Source organism: Rhinolophus sinicus, linkage group LG14 (genome assembly GCF_036562045.2).
Source record: "Rhinolophus sinicus isolate RSC01 linkage group LG14, ASM3656204v1, whole genome shotgun sequence".
NCBI classification, from domain to species: domain Eukaryota; kingdom Metazoa; phylum Chordata; class Mammalia; order Chiroptera; family Rhinolophidae; genus Rhinolophus; species Rhinolophus sinicus.
Window position 1 is genome coordinate 46,550,122 of NC_133763.1, and position 18,510 is coordinate 46,568,631.

At 42.8% G+C, this 18,510-nt stretch overlaps 1 long non-coding RNA gene across 1 annotated transcript in view; it reads left to right on the forward strand.

Annotated features, from left to right (window-relative positions):
* Positions 1 to 18,045, forward strand: part of LOC141568455 (uncharacterized) — a 31,082-nt gene extending 13,037 nt beyond the window's left edge. The window contains exons 2-3 of the long non-coding RNA XR_012491584.1: positions 6,559 to 6,694; positions 15,882 to 18,045. This is a non-coding gene — a long non-coding RNA (uncharacterized LOC141568455). The remainder of the gene's footprint in view (positions 1 to 6,558; positions 6,695 to 15,881) is intronic.
* Positions 18,046 to 18,510: the final 465 nt, after the last annotated feature.

Sequence of the window (18,510 nt, forward strand, 5' to 3'; positions counted from 1 at the left end):
TCTGTTTTGAGATTTACAGCCTGGCTGCTCTAGGTTCATAAAGCTCTTCCATTAAAGGTCTCTCTCCTCTGCCAATATTTATTGCTAGAGTCACTGTTTGCCCAGAAGCCACTGGCTGCTGCATCTTCTGGGAAATGAAATTTATGTCTCCTGGCATCGATGGGGGTGACATCACTAAAGCACCGTTTAGATCACCCAGCTGCATAAAGCCCTGAGCCCAAGTCTCCAATGGATGACAAAGGAAGGGGCCGGGAGAACAGAGTGGGTTTACATAAACAAACATGTCTACCTCTTCCTCTCCCTTCCCTCCCTCACCGTCCCACCTGCCCCTTATATTGACAGTATTGTTGTAGAATTCATGGACTCTCTTAACATGGACACCCCTTCTTACAATTTGTATGGAGGAGCTGGGGCCAGTAGTAATGGAGGAATGGACAGGAGGGGTCTGCTCCAAGGGCAACGACCATGCTTGAAGGTCACCTTCCTTAACTGTGGGACAGAAGCTTTGCTGTCCTCGCTTGACAGGTGAGCTACCTAAGAGACAAGAGTTTCAGAGTGGTGCTAGTCCCTAGGAGAACTGGGATTTTCTGACCTGGGGCTCTCTCCTCTGCCTCCGTGATCGCCTGGGGTGGCAGCACGTGCCTCGATGAGGAGTGAGTGGGTCTCTCAGTCTCAGCCCCTCCCCCACGTGCCCTATAGGAAAGTGAGCCCCAGGCTCCCATGCAAGCTGGCCCGGGAGACAGAGACAGAAAATGCCTGGGCAGCAGTTTGTTGGGTACATATCACCGCCTCCCACTCTCATCTCTCTTTCCCGATTTAGGAGCTTTGTGCTAAGACATCGGTCTATTTTCTCCAAGGAGTGTTGATGCCATCTCTACTTCCTCACCTCCCGTTCACTCCTCAACCAACTGCATTCTCCTCTCCTCCCTCCTCCCCGCTTCACCTGAATTGACCAATGGTCTCCGACTGCCTAGTTCAATGGACGGCTTTGGGTCCCAGGCTGACTTCACAGATATGGGACGAAGGCCTCGTTCTGGGTTTAATGCTCTACTGTTGTTGTCTTGGTAATCTTAACAAATTTTGAACAGAGGATTCTAAATTCTCGTTTTGCCCTGGGCCCCACAAATTATGCAGCCAATCCTGCTCGGCTCTTTTAAAAATGCAACTTCTGTAGCAGACATCATCCACTGTCCACCCAACATGCATTCTCCCTCCTTCCCTCCACCAGAGGCCCATTTTTTTCAGTCACCCTTGGAGACCCCTTGCTCTCAGGGATAGAGAATGAATCTGATGAATTCAAACAGTGATGGACTCGCAGACTTTTGGTCAGGAATTGATCTAAAGGTGACCACATGACCTAAATCTCATCAAAGCGAGGAAAAGAAAAGCTTGTTCTGGGGAAGCTTAGGTATTCCTGAAGAAACAGACTCACTCAGCTGGCCTGCTCCTTACCCTCTTGCCCATCTCCCTCCTGCTGTGGATGTGGACACAATGTCTGGTGCCGCAGCCATCTTGAGACAGGAGAAAGAAACCCAATACACTGCCGATGGCAGAGAAAGAGAAAAAGGAGCTGGGCCTCTGTGGCATTATTGAGCCACTGCCCCTGTCTAAACCTCCCTCCCTCTGAACTGCCTGTCATGCACCATACAAACAACACTACCACCAAAACCCTTATTTTTAAGTCATCGTGATGGTCATTTGCTTTTTTCACTTCCAGTGAACACTGTCTTGTAACTGCTACGACGTCTCGGCAACAGTTAAGACAAGGCTGTGTATTTCCTCCACTGGAAACATTCTTTCCCTGGCGTCGACACCATGTCGTTGGCTTTCCTGATCACGTCTCATAATCCACTTTTTAGCTCCGTCCTTGCTGGTGGGGTCTGGCAGGATTTAGTGGCTCATTCTTTTATTCACCGCTAGGTATTTACCGAGTATGCCTGTGTTTGGGGCTTTATGCTAAGTGGGACAGATGCCGCTATGGAGACAGACAAGACCCCTGCTCTCATGGCACATATACTAGTCCTAGTCTGTTCCCCAACCCCTGCCACACTCCTGGGCCATCTCATTTACCGCCTCAGCTTCACCAGGTGCTGTGTCCTCCCACTGCAGGACTTCACGTTCACTTACCTAATTAACCATCAGATCTTCCTAGATAAGAGAGAAGAGACCTAACTGCCCTTGGTGAGTCAGTCATAAAAGACTCCCTAGTCTCAGCCAAGATCTGAAGAGAAGACATTAAAGAGCCAGCTACCTTTTCTCCTACCGAAGCTCCCACTTTTTTTTTTTCTGTGGCCTTCAGATATGTTAGGGGACGCTACAGTAGTAAATCCCCCGATAGAATCTTGTCGTACGTGGGGATTTTCTTTCATTCCCCATAAAATGTATTGAAAGTTTCCATCAGGTTTCACAGTTACTGAAACGGTGTCAGGAAACAATGAGAGGCCCTAGGAAGGGAAAATTCATCAAATTCCCCCCAGACTACTAGTGCAGGTAGATGGCTACTAGCGATAATAGCATTTAAAAAAAAATTTCATTGGGAAAAGTTTAAAATAAAAAAGCTTAAAATAAAATGGCAACCCACTAATTCCATTTATGAGAACGTTAAGGTTTCTGACTTACGGATAGAATCCAAATGACAGAATACAATTGCTTATAATTTATTTACGATCACAAAAACTTGGGGAAAACTTTATTCATTGTTATCCATGTAATGCACTACTTCTTCGATCAAAGGAGAAACACTATATAATCATCTTGAGAGATGCTAAGAAAGCACTTGTTAAACTTCAACAACCATTCCTAGTAAACATTTTTAGCAAGCCAGGAATAAAAGAAAAGCCCTTCATTTTTAAAGGACATATGGGCGTGGGGGGAAGATCCCATTATACTGAATAAGAAAACAGGAAAAGCTTTCCCATCAGAGTTTGGTAAAACACCCTACAGATACTTTACAGCTGGTACCACAGTTAAGGTGAGGGATTAACTTACTGGAGACGCAAAATTTAAGAGCATGCCAACAAATTCAGTAATTAGCAAAATAAATACTATTATAATGCAATATTTTAAAAAATGAAAATTGATGTAAAAAGTCCTTGAACAAAATGTACAAATTTTAAATATAGACAGGATCAGAATTTTTCTCAAATTTTCCTTTGGCCTCCAGCTCCAATATGGCTCTCACAGTCATTGAAGTATTCTTTATCTTGATTACTGAGCTTTCTGGTAGCTCCCCAAAGTTTGCACCCAAGGCAAGTGCCTCACTCACCTCAGCCTGGAGTTGACTGAGATGTAAGTGAACTTCACTTTGGTCCTCTGTGGTGGTTTGTGCAGGCCAGTAACCCCTCAATACAGCCTTCGGTGCTTTTGCCCGAGTCTGTCCTTCGCCCCCTACCCCGTCATCCTTCAATCTAACATCTGAAAAGGGCCTGGAGTAGGGGTTTGTCTTCAATAGATACTTCACAGGCACCTCCCATGTGTCGGCACTAGAAATGCAACGATGCACAAACTCCCAGCCTTCGTGGGCTTACAGCTGGCTGATGGAAAACAACAAATAAACAAGCAATACCAGTCAAGTATGGGAAGTGCTCCGGGGAGCTATGAGAGCACCTGGCAGGGCTCGCGGCCTAGTTTACGAAAGCAGCGGAAACGAGGTCCCATCCCAACCTTGAAGGTTGATTAGGAGCTAAAGGGACAAGAAGGGGCTGTGGAGGAGGAGGCGCTGTCCCAGATGGAGATGACCACTGATGAAAAGGCTTATTTGAGAAGGTGAAAGATTTACTGTGTAGCTAGAAGTCTCAAGAGAGAAGTGTGGTAAAGAAAGAAAGATGGAGAGGTAAGCAGAGGGCAGGTTGTGGAGGGTTTCGTAAACCGTGTCTAGGAGTTTGGGGTTATTCCTAAGAGCATTGAGGAGACTTTGAAACAGGAGTCCGTGTATTAGAAAGACCATGCCAGCCATGCTGTGAGGAGTGCAAGAAGGTAAAACTGTATCCAGAAGACCAGCTAGGAGGCTGTTACGGTCATTGCTATAGACTGACTGTCTGTTGTCCCAAAATTCATGTGTTGAAGCCTAATCCCCAAAGTGATGATGGTATTTGGAGGCGGGGCATGAGCGTGGAGCCTTCGTGAATAGGACTAGTGCTCTTATAAAAGAGGGCCCAGAGGGCTGCCTCATCCCTTCTGCCATGTCAGGACTCAGTGAAGAGGTGGCCATGTGCAAACCAGGACGTGGGCTCTCACCAGACACTCGATTTTCCCACACCTTGACCTGGGACTTCCTAGCCTCCAGAACCATGTGGAAAAAACTCTTGTTTTATCAGCCACCCAGTCTGTGGTGCTTTTTAAATAGCGGTCTGCATGGACTAAGTCATCTAGGGGAGAACTGGTGGTGGTCTGGATTAAGGAGGTGACTGGGTGTGTCGATGCAGTTTTTGAAATGTTGAGTAGGTAAAATCAATAGGACTTGGTGTTCGATTATATGTAGGAGGTGAGAGAAAGGAAAGACTCAAGGATGGCATCCAGGGTATTGACTTGTGCAATTGATTTTTTTTATACGTTAGTCTTAATATCTAGCAACCTTGATATTCTTTCTTTTTAGTTCGGAACGTTAGCTGTCGATTTTCTATGTCGACAATTATATTGACCGTAAATAAGGATGGTTTTGTCTCTCAACCTTCATTTATATTGATGTGACATCAAACTTCAGTCAGGAAAAGAGAAACAGCTGTTGGTATTTCAAGCAGAGAGATTTAATAGAGGGGATTAGGTGCTTGCTTACAAAACTGTTGGGAAAATGAGAACAGTGAAAGTCAGGGGAAGCTGCTGCTAGCTTTGAGGTTCACCACTGCAGCTGTGCCTACCTACCAATTAAAAAGTGGCTGTTGACACCGAGGTCAGGAAAAGCAGGAAACCGCCACTGGTAATCCCAGGTATCCTACGTCAGTTGATGGGGGTGCTTTGAGAACTTTGTAAATCCTCGAGTCTGCCAAAACCCAAACACCTAACAAGCCACTGCCAGAGACAGGATCACAGCTTGTTGCCAACTGCCTTCCATTTCCAAATTTTTATCAGGTGCGTCTCATTGGCTAAATGTTAATGGTGTTCAGAATCCCAGAGATACAAGAGCATGGGATGAGTAGTTCCCAAGCTTCTAGCCCCTGTAATAAAGAGCACAGATAGTAGAAAGAAAAGCTCGTTGCAAAAAGAAACCAAGGAAAACCAATATCTAGCACCGTTTGGCCTTAATTTGCTAGGCCTATCCTTTTGTATGCAAGGCACCCAAAACACTTTCAAAATGAGCTCAAGTCTCTAAGTTCTTCCCTCACCATTCTCCTCCCCCCCACACACACACTGTGTTCTAGAAGATGCACAGAACTCCATGCCATGTCCCAAACATATTTCCCTACCTTTGCATGCGTCCTACCATTGGAAAGTTACCTTTCCTCTGCCTGTGACGACGCTTCCCATTGCTCTACCTCCTACTCCCTCCCAGCCTCATACCTGCATCAGGCAGGATTGACCCAGTTCTCAGTTCCTCAGTGTATCCCCTGCATTTGGCTTGCAGTTCTACGTGGCAACTTGTCCCAGTGAATTTCAGCTTTTAGTCAAATTATCCATCTTTCCCAGGAGGCATAGCATCCTAAGGTGTGGAACCGAGGCTTATTTCATGTATATGCCTCAAAGACCTGCTACAGTGCTTGGGATGTGATAGGTGCTCATTGAAGGTTTATCAACTGTATGAAGCACTGGATCTACCTGGTCACCCAGATAAGTACCTGAGGTCATATAAAGAGTAACTGCCTTCAGAAACAGGAATGCCACTTGTTCATGAAAGGGCCTCTGACCAGTGATAGAATCTTAGAAGGACAAAGATCCCTGTTTATGAATTGCTTATTAACTTATTAATGCTAGCTTCATGTTCTAAATTCTTATTCTCTCCTTGTGTTGACTTTTCCCTTTTCCAGGCTTCTAGCATTTGTCCTTGCTTCTGAAGCTTGTAGGGTTGCTTCCTAGTAAAATAAAATTCCCATGCAACATTCTGGTTGCTCCTATCATATCAAATTAATGCAATGATGGCTTAAGCTGCTGGGAAAATATGGGTCATTACAGCGACAGTGACATTGAAGCAGGACAGAGAACATCTTAATAAATAATTGCTTATGCAAAACGAGAGAACTCTAGAGTTTGAAGTGTCCTTAGAGATCCAGTTGTTTTGTTTACATAAAAATGGAGATTGAGAATTTCCCATGATTCCTTAGCTCTGTGATAAATTGGTCAGCGAGCTCATCTCAGGTGGGGGGAGCCTCTACAACCATACCTCTGAGACTTCCTAGCGCCCAGTATAATGTTAGAAGCATAATAAGCAGTTAACCAAATGTTTTTACATGGGTGCCTGGTGCCCTACTTATTCAATTCCTCAAAGCCAATATGCTTTGGTTCCCTATAGGAGCATTTGCCCAAAGTAACCTGCAAAACATGTTTTTCTTGGTGGCAGATACTGCATATTGGCTGATTTGGCATCCATTCCTAACCTTATTTCTCTCGCCCACCTTGCTCATACAGCCCAGAGAAGCTAAGTACTTCCCCAGCCTCCCTGCACTGCGAGTGACCAGATGACAGTTGACCAGTGAGATGTAAGCAGAAGCCAACAGGAGTTTTCTGTGAAAGTTTTGCTTTCCTGATAGAAGGGACAAAAGAGGTAGGTGTTGTCCTTGCTCCTTTTCCTGTCTGCATGGTGAATGTATTAGCTGTACCTACTTCAGTCTTTTGGTGCCCCTAAGGGCAAGGCCAAGAAAATCACAGAGATCTTGGTCCCGATATTATTGCGCTGCCAAACCACCACCAGCACCCTCTACCTCCTGACTTCTTGTTATGTGAGAGAAACAAACCCCTCTTTGTTTAAGCCACAGTTTCTATTCCTTGTTCTTAAATGCTTTTCTAATATTTGCTCTGTGCTAGCTACAGAAACCTTTTAATGTCATTGCCCGAACCAGGAAGGATGGTTCTATGCCTATCAAATATGGCAGATGTGGACATTAGCATAAATTTACTTCACTATTTTAGTTTTGTAACATTTACTGGTCACCACGTTAAAAGGTTCCCATGCATACATAAAACTTGTAAACAAGAAAAACCAATGACAGTTGCAGTCTTATTTCAGCCTCATCATTCAACAAAGTTTTAAATTTCATTTTAGTTGCACAGTATTGAGAGAATTCAGTGCACACAAATGAGTGGTTGCAAATATATGAGTTTGTTCACCCTGCAATTTCACATCAGAAAGGTTGAAACAGGTGTGAGGACAATTTCCCTTCAAAGTGGAGTCAGCATGTAAGAGCTGCTCTCATTCTTTAACTGGCAAGCGTCCAGTCGCAAGGACGGGAGTCTATAAACAGTTCTTCAATCAAATAAATCTTTATTGTTCAAAGAAAAAGCAGTGTAGCAAATAAGAGTTCAGACTCTCACCAATTATCTAGTATTAACCCAGAAGCTTTACCTTGCCAAGGAGCTTTTTTAGCCTTGAAAAGGAAGAGAGAAGCATTCAGATCTTACAATAAATAGGTGCTAAAACTATGCCTAATGTGACACAATCATTCCACCACAACCATTGTCCAAGTTTTATTTTAAAACTAATTATTGTACCTGATCACACATGGTGCTAAGCAAAAGTATATTTTACTCGGCATTTAATTTCATAGGGCTCATGCATGATATAGTTGATACTCAGTGCATAGCTTTATGTAAACAGACATGGGAAGGTCTGAATTAAATACTACTACTACTACTACTACTAATAATAATAATATAAAAAAGACCAGAACAGAGCTGCAACATTCCAAATCAATGAACATTTGCAAAATACTATGGTAGGAGCTGTATACACAGAAGCACGTAAAATTAAAAGGATAATTTAGTACATTGGTTGTCTTTAGTATGTGAACATTTAGCAAGTGAAACATTTAACTATAATTTTTTAAAATTACAAAGCAGAATTATAAATGAATTTGAATAAAGCATTTGTAGGTTACATTGGTTAGAGCTTAAAAGTCACCTAAATTATCTCCTAGGTCCCTTCAAATTTATAATTTCAGGTTATGTGAGTTAACTCATGAAACCTTACCCAACCTCTTCTGTTTTGACATTCGCCAGTTGCATTAGACTTTTTTATTCTCTGTAAGGTGGGTCTATCTCAAAAATAGCAAAATGGTCTTCCTTCAAGACATTTCATGGTGATTCCATAGTATGAGGTTTATATTAATTAGCACACTTTGGCCAACACGTCACTGTCAACTCAACTCAAAATGGCTTACAAATGAGGGCATTTGCTATCTCACATAACGTGGAGTTCAGAAGGAGGGCAGTTCCTTGGTTGATTAATTCAATATTTCAACAACCTTATCAAGGACAGAGGGTTTTTCTGTACTTTCTGCTCAGCCATCTTCACCATGCCAGCCATTTTCCCTCATGGCTGCAAGATGGCTGCCACAGCGCCAGCAGTCATATCTGCACAACCATGTTCAGAGGTAGAAAACAGACTTCTTTGTAGTTCTTTTATGAGCTAAAGGGCCTTTCCCAGAAGCATCCCCAGAAGAGTTACTCTCCAAACTTATTGATCAAAATTGAATTACATGTTTCTTCTTAAGTCAATTGCTAGCAAGAATAGAATTACCATGATTATTAAGATTGACGTGCTAGGCCTGGGAATAGGGCCAAATTCAGGAAAGTCTATGGCCACATTGAGAAATGTGCATATTGGGATTCTGGGTGGGACACCGAGAATGTCTGCTAAAGAGGCTAGAGGATAAAACCTTCTAAAGAGGGCCAGAAATATAATCTCCTGCCTGTCTACCCTCTCCCCTTCCCAGGCTGAGTGAGACTAGGCGGAAAAGACACAGGCAACAGTTAAGAGAAAGCTAGGTTGTGTCTACACAGAGCCAAAACATTCCAATAGAAGTGAAGGTTCGATATGTTCACATAAAAATAAAAAGGTCTCCCAAGTGAGAGGCAAATGTATTTGAGATCAATAAGAATAAGTTATTCAGGAGGCACAGATTCAGCAAAGCCCAAATAGTGTTCCGATTAGGAGACAAAGGCAAGGCGTAATTATGAGAAGGGGAAGGGGAACAATTACATCAATAGAAGGGTTTTCTGTTGGTGCTGGTGATGTAACATAGTGATGTTAATTCTGAACAATGTTTTTAATTTTCAGTCCGGTAGTCGTCAGTCCATAGTCATAATAATTGCTTTTCTGTTATCTCTGTAAATAGTTTTACTGGGGGGCCATGAGTTTTCTCAGGCCCAGTCCAAAGTTTATTTTGCCGTTTTAACATTCTAAGGTCTGAGGTATAAGATGTGCATGGCACTTCCTGTGACATAGCAGCTCTGGCTCCATTTTAAAGTGGTTCCGTTTATGATATTGTTTACAATTGATCTGAATGTTTTACGTAGCCTAGTGCCAAATATTTGAAATAAGTATAAAGGGCCTAGTCTGGAGGTTGTGATACTTGTGCTAACAATAATTTTGGTTTGTTGTGTTATGCGTTGTTGTGTATAAGAGTAGGTAGGTATTGGCTGCAAAAGGAACATCCTGCAAAACGGCTTTTCCTTTCATGATGTGTTGTTTAATGCTTTGTGTATGACAAAAACTTTCATGAATCTGCTCAAATTATGGATCCCCTCCCCAGAAAGAGGACACACATGTACTTTCGTACAAATTCCGCAAACAATTTTAGGAGATTCATTGGTACCCTTTCACTCATGCATGGGCTCCAAGTTATGATATTTTTGATTGGTCTAGTGAGAAAAAAGAAGATTTTGTGTGAGGAAAGAAGCTAAACAAAATAGCAAAATCAGTAAGTCTGATGGACATTTGTTAGCTGTGTGACCTTATTTGAATCTTGTGTAAGACTTCCATTTCACCTTTGTAAAATGGAACTAGTGGAGTTTTTTCAAGAATGAAGTACATAATGTTGAAGATTGTTGTGAATTACATAGCATTTTACTAATGTTAGGTTAAAAACTGAATTGCCAGTAAATCCAAATGGCACGATGGCTCTTACTACCCAACTGAATTTACTGAATTCAAAATAGTGCCCCCGATAAGGATATGCCTCAAAGTATGTTTTAAGGTTTCAAGGAACAGACGTTTTCTTCTCCATAAGCAAATATTCTCAAACTCATGGATTGAGCCCTGCAGCCTCTTACAGCAGCTGGTTTGAAAAGAGGTGCAAACCGAAATACCCCTAACCGGCTGTCAAGCGCTACTCTCAGTAGGTGATATCAGACATGCAACATGGCTGGGAGACCGGGGACAGAGAAAGAATGGAAGGGTCTTCTAGATGCTTCTGTCCCTGCCTGTCTCAGGCTCGCACCCACCCCTGGGACTCTCATTACTCACCAACGACACGGTCCCAGTTCTTGATTGGTCCCCTCTGTGGATGTACTCCAAATCGCTTTCACCTTTTGAGGCAGGAATGCCAACTCTAGCTCCCTCACCATGGCAGCCATCTTCACTCTTCACCTTACATTCCTTCGCCTCCCTGCTTCCACTCAGTGTGAGAGGCCCAGCTTCCTCTTCTGTTTCTCGTAATAGTTTTTTGCTTTCCATGCCCACCAGCCTTGGCAGCCACCCTTTCACCACTGAACCGCAAAATGCTCACTAGTTTCCCCAAGGATGGATCAACAGAGAGTTGCAGAGGATGGCAGACGGTCCCAGGGACTGAGGTGTGGGACAAACAGACCTGGCTCCAGCTCCACAGAGCATGCAGTCATTGCAGGGGGTCCTTCCTGCCTCTCCCAGTACAAGCAGGCAGCCGACCTGGGGAATTAGGATCTTTTGTTGGACAGTGGAGAGCATCAGGGCTATACCTACAGACCAATAATAAAATGGCAAAAAGTGATCAGTGAGGCAAAAAAAGAAATTCTCTCATTCTAGCCAAAGCTATAATGATGTTGCTGACAGAACAGCCGTTCCCCGCGGCTGGGGACCCATATTCCTCTGATATGTGTTTGACCCAAGCTGCCTGCTTCTTGGGTCCAGCTGCTTAAATTAATGGAGCAAACTTCTATACCTGGGGGGTTCAAGAACTTTCAGAAGGGACTTTCTCTGTATTTGATATTTCCATGATTTCACAGCTGTGTTAAAGCATAACATACTCCCCCACGATTGAACCCCGGAGTTGGGGGGAAGTGAGTTCCCAGTCTCTTGCATGCCCATCAGTATTCTAACCCACACCTGTTAAAATAAGATGCTGAGCAAGCAGCACCGCCTGATTTAAGCTTTCTTCTGATTTCATAAACTCCCAGGCTCCTGTCACATGCACCAAAAGTAGAAGTTGGGGGAACCGATGCCAAGTGAGCTTTCAGGCTTTCCGCCCATCCAGAGAGAGGCTGGGGTCTGGGAAAGGTTTTGGGGAGAAGGCAGAGCAGCCAGATCACGCAAGGCACAGGGCGCGTGGTGGCTCCAGCATCCGTTCAGACAGCTGTTTCCGACAAAAATGGTTCATCTCCTCAGCAGGTCTGTGCGGGGGCTCCTTCAGCTTCATGGTGCCTCAGGAAGGGAGGGAGAAGAAAGATCTGCCCCAAACAGACATTCTTTCCCTCCTCACCCAATAGCTTTCCTGATTTAATGAACAGTTCCCCCAGAACGCGCTGGTTCCCTGGCTTATGGTTACACGAGTACAAAGATTATTGTCTTAACAGTCGCATTCATCTTCCAAATTATTTTCATGAGTGTTGCACAGTCTTTGCTGCCTCCGATCGGACCCATCACCCAGCTCATTTCTCTCTCTGAGTCTGTTTTTGCCTCGATCGGGGATGAGGGTTCAATTCCCTGCACTAATTCTATTGGCTTTAACTTCCAAGGGAGCTTCTAGTTATTGGTTTGTTTGTTCTTCTCTGTGGATAGCGTGCAGATTTTTTGTTTTGTTTTGCTTTGTTTTTGTCTTTTGGGGGTTGTATGGCGCTTCCTAACTTCCATCTCTGCTTCATTTGTGCACATTTTGAGTCAATGTGTCTAGCAAGGGTCACAATAACTTTTTATGATGACCCTATTGAGTTTTCCAGGTCTCCTTCTTTACTCTTTTCCCCCCTTTCAATTATGAGGATGTTTTCAGGTTTGTTTAGTCCCTGAGGGATAACTGTGTAGGAGACAGAGCACGGTTTTAGGCTGTGTGGAGTCAGGTCCACTGCTGCCACTACGAGCTGTGTGATGCTCAATTAAGCTCTATGAATACCCGTTCCTTCAGCTTGGCAGGGGGGATAAAAGAATCTCTCCTTCCTCTCTTAGAGGGATGTCTTGAGGATAAAATGAGATCAGGGAGGAAAGAGAGCCCTAAATGCTAGTCTAAAAATCATGTAAATTTCCATGTAGTGAGATGCTGTATGCCAGGCACCGGGCTAAGCTCTATGTACACTATTTTGTTTCATTGTCATGATGATACAATAAGGGATAGTGTCATTACTACTCACGTTTCCTGGTGAGGAACTTGAGGCTTCGAGAGAGAGAGGGTAAGTAGTTGGCCGTGATCACACAGCATATGAAAAGGGAAGAACTAGTATTTGCACCAAGTCTGTCTGACGCCTGACTGTGGGCTCTTAACCACTGCACCATCCTGACACCAACTGAACCAAAGGTACCATCATTCAACTGGATGCTGGGGATGTCTACATAACTCTGTTGCAATAAATCACGTGCCTAGGAGACCATGAAATTCCCAGCATACTCGGTGTGGGGATATTCATTGCTTGGCAGGCTGGAGAGAAATCCCTTACATTTCCAGAATTAAAACTCACACCACTGACCAAGGGAGCAGCATGGTGTACAGGGTAATTAGCATCCTTTTCTGAAATTAAAACACAAACTGTGACTTGGAGCAAGTCAATCTCGTTGGCTTTCTATATCCTCACTATGAAGAGGAAGAGCTTAGAAAATAAAACCGTTACTGTCCCCAGTAAGTCACAATAATTATAATAGTCAACATTTATTAAGTGCTTCCTAAGTATCAGGTTTTTTCTAAGTGCTTTATGTTCAATCTTACATGATTCCCACAACAACCCTAAGAGGTAGGTGATACTGTTATTATTCCCTTTTTGTAGGTGAGGAAACAGGCATAAGAAACTTTGCTCAAAGGCACATAAAGAGTAGGGGGCAGAGCTGGGGATGCACACACTTAACCACCCCACTGTCTTTCCTGTCTAACTTATGGGCATTATACTATTTGTTGGGTAACCACACTTGATCACTTCTTTATAGCCTGCCCCAGTTTTTCCTGCTCTAGATAAAAATGAGTGTATGTTTTTAAATACCCCATCTGCCTAGGACAGAGTATATGCTCAATAAATATTTGCTTACCTGGTTTTTTCATCATTAAATAAATTGTATGAAAAAGGCATGGAAACAAACAAGAATAAAGCAAAAAGTAGAAAATCATGAGACTGCATAACTGGGAGAAATGATCTGACTCAGACCTCCTAATATGAACCACCTTACCAGAAAATAATCCAAAGATAAAAAACAATATGAGCCCATACAGTTCTTATCTTGGTAATATAAATACAAAATTAAAAAAAAAAAAAATCGAATCATCCCGGTTGCGGAAACTCGATTATTGACTTTGGCAAAGCTTTCTCCATCTCTTTGTGCCAATAAAGTTATTAGAATTGAATTGAGAGAGGCAGATGCACCAGAAGAGCTGGGACAAGATACTGAGCGGTTGAAATCAATGACTCTTGGAGCAGATCTTTTGCCAAAGGCTACACCAACTCAAGGGAGGAATCCGCCACTCTGTCCAGCAGCCCAACACTGCAGTGCTGTAGAAGCTGCAAGCCAGGTTTCTGGAGGGGACGCCCAGGTGGCTGGGGACTGACTGTTGTGGAAAGGAGGAAAAGGTTGCCTTTCCATTACCAAGAGCCAGCACCCACCAGGGTTGAAAACAGTGAGGCTTTGCTAGTCTACTATCCTCCCCAGGCTGTGGAAAGGGAAAAAGAGGCAGAGAAGGAAAATGGGAAAGAACACAATGTTACTCACAATCAGTTTGTGACAGGAAGAAAGAGTGGCTTAATAACCCATAGCCAGATTAATGGAATATTCCTCTCTCCTCTGGCAGAGCTGGTCCTCTAGTGCCATCACTTGTAAAATAGACGGCTGCTGGAGGAGCCATGGAGCTGATTAACAGGTCTGCCCATGAGTGTGCCAAAACCCATTCCACTAAAACTGCTGAGCTAGAGACTGTTTACACACCAGCTTAACGAGGAAACCGCTAGCATTCTCTGGAAGCCACTGTGACCGCTTAACTAGCATCTCTTCTAGCCACTTCCTCCCTCTCGGTCCACTGTCTTCCCATCCTCTTCTATGTTGGCCCCAAGCACCTTCCTCCCATTCATTTTCTCCATTGTCTACCCACCAATTATGAAACATCAGAGCCACCATTTAAAGTTTGTGCCCAAAATCTCTGAGAATGATTGCGCCTTCGTAAATCTTTATGAAGTTCCTAGCAAGGGTATGAGCTTTTGATTTGTTGAGTGGTATATATATTTGCTTCTCTGGGTACAAGTTTTCTACAATAATTACAATGGCTAACATGTATTGAGCACTTGCCATATGTCAGGTAGTTTTTTTAAGCACTTAGAGTGCTTAGGGAATTTGTGTAGCTCAGGAGGGACAGACCTAGGAATATTAACATAGGAGGTTCTTCAGCAATCCTACATCGCAGCACAAAGTCCAAAGCTCCACCCACTGGCCCAGCGTTTTTAATCAGCTAAAGAGCTCCCAATCAGATTAATAGTCCCACACTGTTAATCATGATCAGATATCCAAGTACTACCAAACATCTGAGGAGAGCTGACAATATAGACAATAAACACCAACACAAACAACAAACAAACTGAAATAAAAATAGCATGTGAGGGACTGAAAACATGCAAGGAGAGAATTAAAGTGTAGGTATATTTTAACAGAGATAAGAGAAGATACTACATCCAAGGGGGGGAGGGGAAGTAATTTAAAAAAAGGAATATTCAGAGGCCAAAATGGAATTCTTGCAAATTAAAAGCAGCAGAAATGAAAAACTCAATAGTAAATCTCCTAGAAAGTAGAGCAGAAAGTCAGAGAGATATAAAAATTTAAAAAGAAAAAGAAAAATCAGAATAAAAGAAAAATTAGTCTAAAAATTCCAATGTCTAAATAATAGGAGTTCCAGAGAGAGAAAACAGAAAAAAAGATAATCACAAGTGAAAATATTCCTCCAAATTTCACAGAAATAAAAGACAAAAGTCTCCATCTTCAAAGAATACATCAAATACCCAACACAATGAATAAAAATAGATCCACATTAAGGTACCTCATTGGAAATTTTCAACAAATGGGAGGAAGTAGTCTTACAAGATTCCAGAGAAGGAAAAAAGTCATATACCAAAAAATCAGAAATTGGAATGGCTTTGGACTTTTTAATAGCACCCCTGGAAAGTGGGGCAAGAGAATATGGGGCAATGTGTTCAAAATTCTGAAAGAAAATGCTCTCCAATCTAGAGTTCTATACCCAGCCAAATTATCAAACAAATGCAAAGATAGAATAAAGACATTTTCAGACATGCAAAGTCTCAAAAATGTATTTTTGATGTAACCATTTCTGAGAAAGGGAAAGATACAACAAAATGGAAGTTTCAACATAGGACACAAGTAAATGGTATCCCTCAGAGGATAGTGAAAAATCCCAGAATGACACTGTACACCAACCATGGAGGGCAGCCGCCCAGATTGGTACAATACAATTCAAGAGATAATACATGAGACAGTCTATCTTTTCAACCCACGGACAGAATACTCAGGTAAGCTTGGCCTGTATTCTTCACTGCGTGCTGATCTCTACTCTTTGCTTGCTCTTTAGATAAGCTTGTTTCACCACCATGGAAGTACTCTGCTACAACCTAATTTGAAGAGTGAAGTAAGCCAATCAAGTATTCATTCCAAGATGAACATAGAAGCAGAATATACAGAACAGTCCACTTTCCCTGACAGTTTTCCTGGAGGAAGGCCACAGAAGCTGATGTGCACAAGAATAGTAAAGGGATCTGGATGGAAAATAGGATGAAACTCTGCTATAATAACCAGCAATATCTGCTACAGCCTATAATTGGCATGAAACTCTTCTGCAGCTTGAAGTGTGAATAGGAACTCAGCTGTTAAAATGTTCACATCCCACTCTCTCCTGAGCTGTGTGCAGCTGAAGATGCTCTCTGCTTAGACTCCAAGGTCACACCCACATACTCAGCCACAGTTTCCAAAGTAGGTCCTATGTGCTGGTGTGGTGGGTCCAGAGAGAGAGGCTTCTGTTCCTGGTTACTTCCTGTGCCACAATCAGCACTCCCATCTAGGCCTAGCATTGACTTCAATGAGTTTCTCTTGGGTTTCTTTGTGCCTTTTCCTGCCAGCCAATATCATTCAGAACCATCTCAGTAAATGGAAAGATTATAGATATGTCAGGATCTAGGACTCCTAGCTTCCAAGAGTTTCTTTGACTTGAAGCAAATTGGCCCAATTTCTCCCTAAGGGTATTTGGAAGAGAAGCCTTTGTCAAACCCCCAAAAGTTCCTATCACTTCTTTTCCCCTTTAAGTAATGGATGCCTATAAGGCTTGCACTGAGGGAATGCTCAAGTGGTTTGAGAATAAAGATCTGCCCTCATGTGGCCTGCTCTCTCTCCCCCCAGGGATTAAACAATTGACATACTAAATGGCAGCTTCTTTTGCTAAAGTTCCACCTAAGTTGATAGCATCTGCTCAGCCCTAGTAAAAGCATTTTCAATGATGTGTGAGACTCTCTATCTTTCTACTCTGCAGTGTAGTTCTTTGTATCCATGTCTTCTTCTAGACTAAGTTCTTTGGGGGCGGGATCCATCACTAATGCTTTATGTCCCCTCCCCCCAAGCCCCTTTCCCGAGTGGATTCTTAGCACAGAGTAGCTGCCCAATGGATATCTGTAGAGTGAACAAATGAATAAATAATTGAATTAATGGTGACTCCTGAGATATGCAAGATGTGCACACTTCATCTTATTAGGATCAGGTACTTCTGCCAGCTCCCAGGAAAAATCACATCCCTGATTGACTGCTAACGTCTTATGAATCTGAATGCAGGGCAAGACAGCCTTGTTAAATTAGTGCCAATCATACATTATGAAGTCATTTATAAAGAAATTCACTTATTTTCTATTCAGGAGCTTAAACCACATCAGCACAGGCTTCTGTAATAGAAGTCTTAGTGGATGGTGTGTTATTCACATAGTAATTGTTAAATACGAATAGATACTTCTGAAGTGTTGAGGGCTCTTGACAGCAGTTGTTCTTTTCAATGTTTTGAGCATCCCTCATCGAATTGCATTGTATTTAAAAACACTGCACATTCAGCGCGTTCAGACATTGCGAGTGGGAATGTAAATTGACACAGACTCTCTGGCAGCATCTGCTAAAGCTGGCCAAATGTCTGCCCTATGACGCTGCTATACTGTTCTTGGGCATGCATCCAACAGGATGAGTTCTATGACCTCCAGTGAAAACATACAAGAATGTTCATGGCAGCACTGTTGCTAACAGCCCCAACCCAGGAAAAAACCCCGGTATCTATCAACAAAGAGATGAACTGGACTATCATCACACAATGGCATACTTCACAGCAATACAAAAGAACTTACTAACCATTGCACACAAAGAAAGACATATTGGTAAGAGAAAGACACTAAATGCAAAAGAACCTACAACATGTGCCTTTATTTATGAGAAGGCCAAGAGCAGGCAAAACTAGACTGCGATGGAGGTCAGAATGGTGATTATATTGGGGTGGCATACCACCTGGGGCAGGGCCAGAGAGAGCCTTCTTGTGTGCTGGAATATTCTGTGTGTTGTAGTAGTGGTCTCATGGGTGTATACATATGTAAAAATCCATCAAGCTGTACATTCTTTGTGCCCTTTATGTAAGTTGTACCTCAATTAGAACAATATTATGAAACCGAGTTCTATATAAAAAAGAAGCACCGTGGATTACAATAAAAAATGTTTAAAATAGAGTGTTTACTTTGGAAGAGAGTCAAAATTAATTATGGAAGATAAGATATTGGATGAGTGGTCCAAGTGAATGTTGTAGGATTGCAAAGAAGGGATGGAACAGGGAGGTAAAATGGAGCCTGTGACTTCTGAGTTCAGCACTGAGCGTCCTATGCATACTTGCTCCATTAGTTTTTTTTCTCTTTCTTAAATCTCTTTTACAGTCTGTTTCTCCTGTGCAATAAGTATGTTCAACTCTCTTCTATTGAATTTTCCTTCTCCGCACATGCTCCAAGCTCTTTCTGTCCCTTCCTGAGTTTCTGGATGGAATAGTCCACCTACTGTCACCACTTCCGTTTTCATTCACTTCTTGAACCGCTACCTTCTGGCTTCTCCCCAAATACCCTCACAGAATCTTCTTTCACCTGGTCACCCCAAATGACCCAGGTGCCAGATCTAATGGCTTCTTTTTGCTTCCC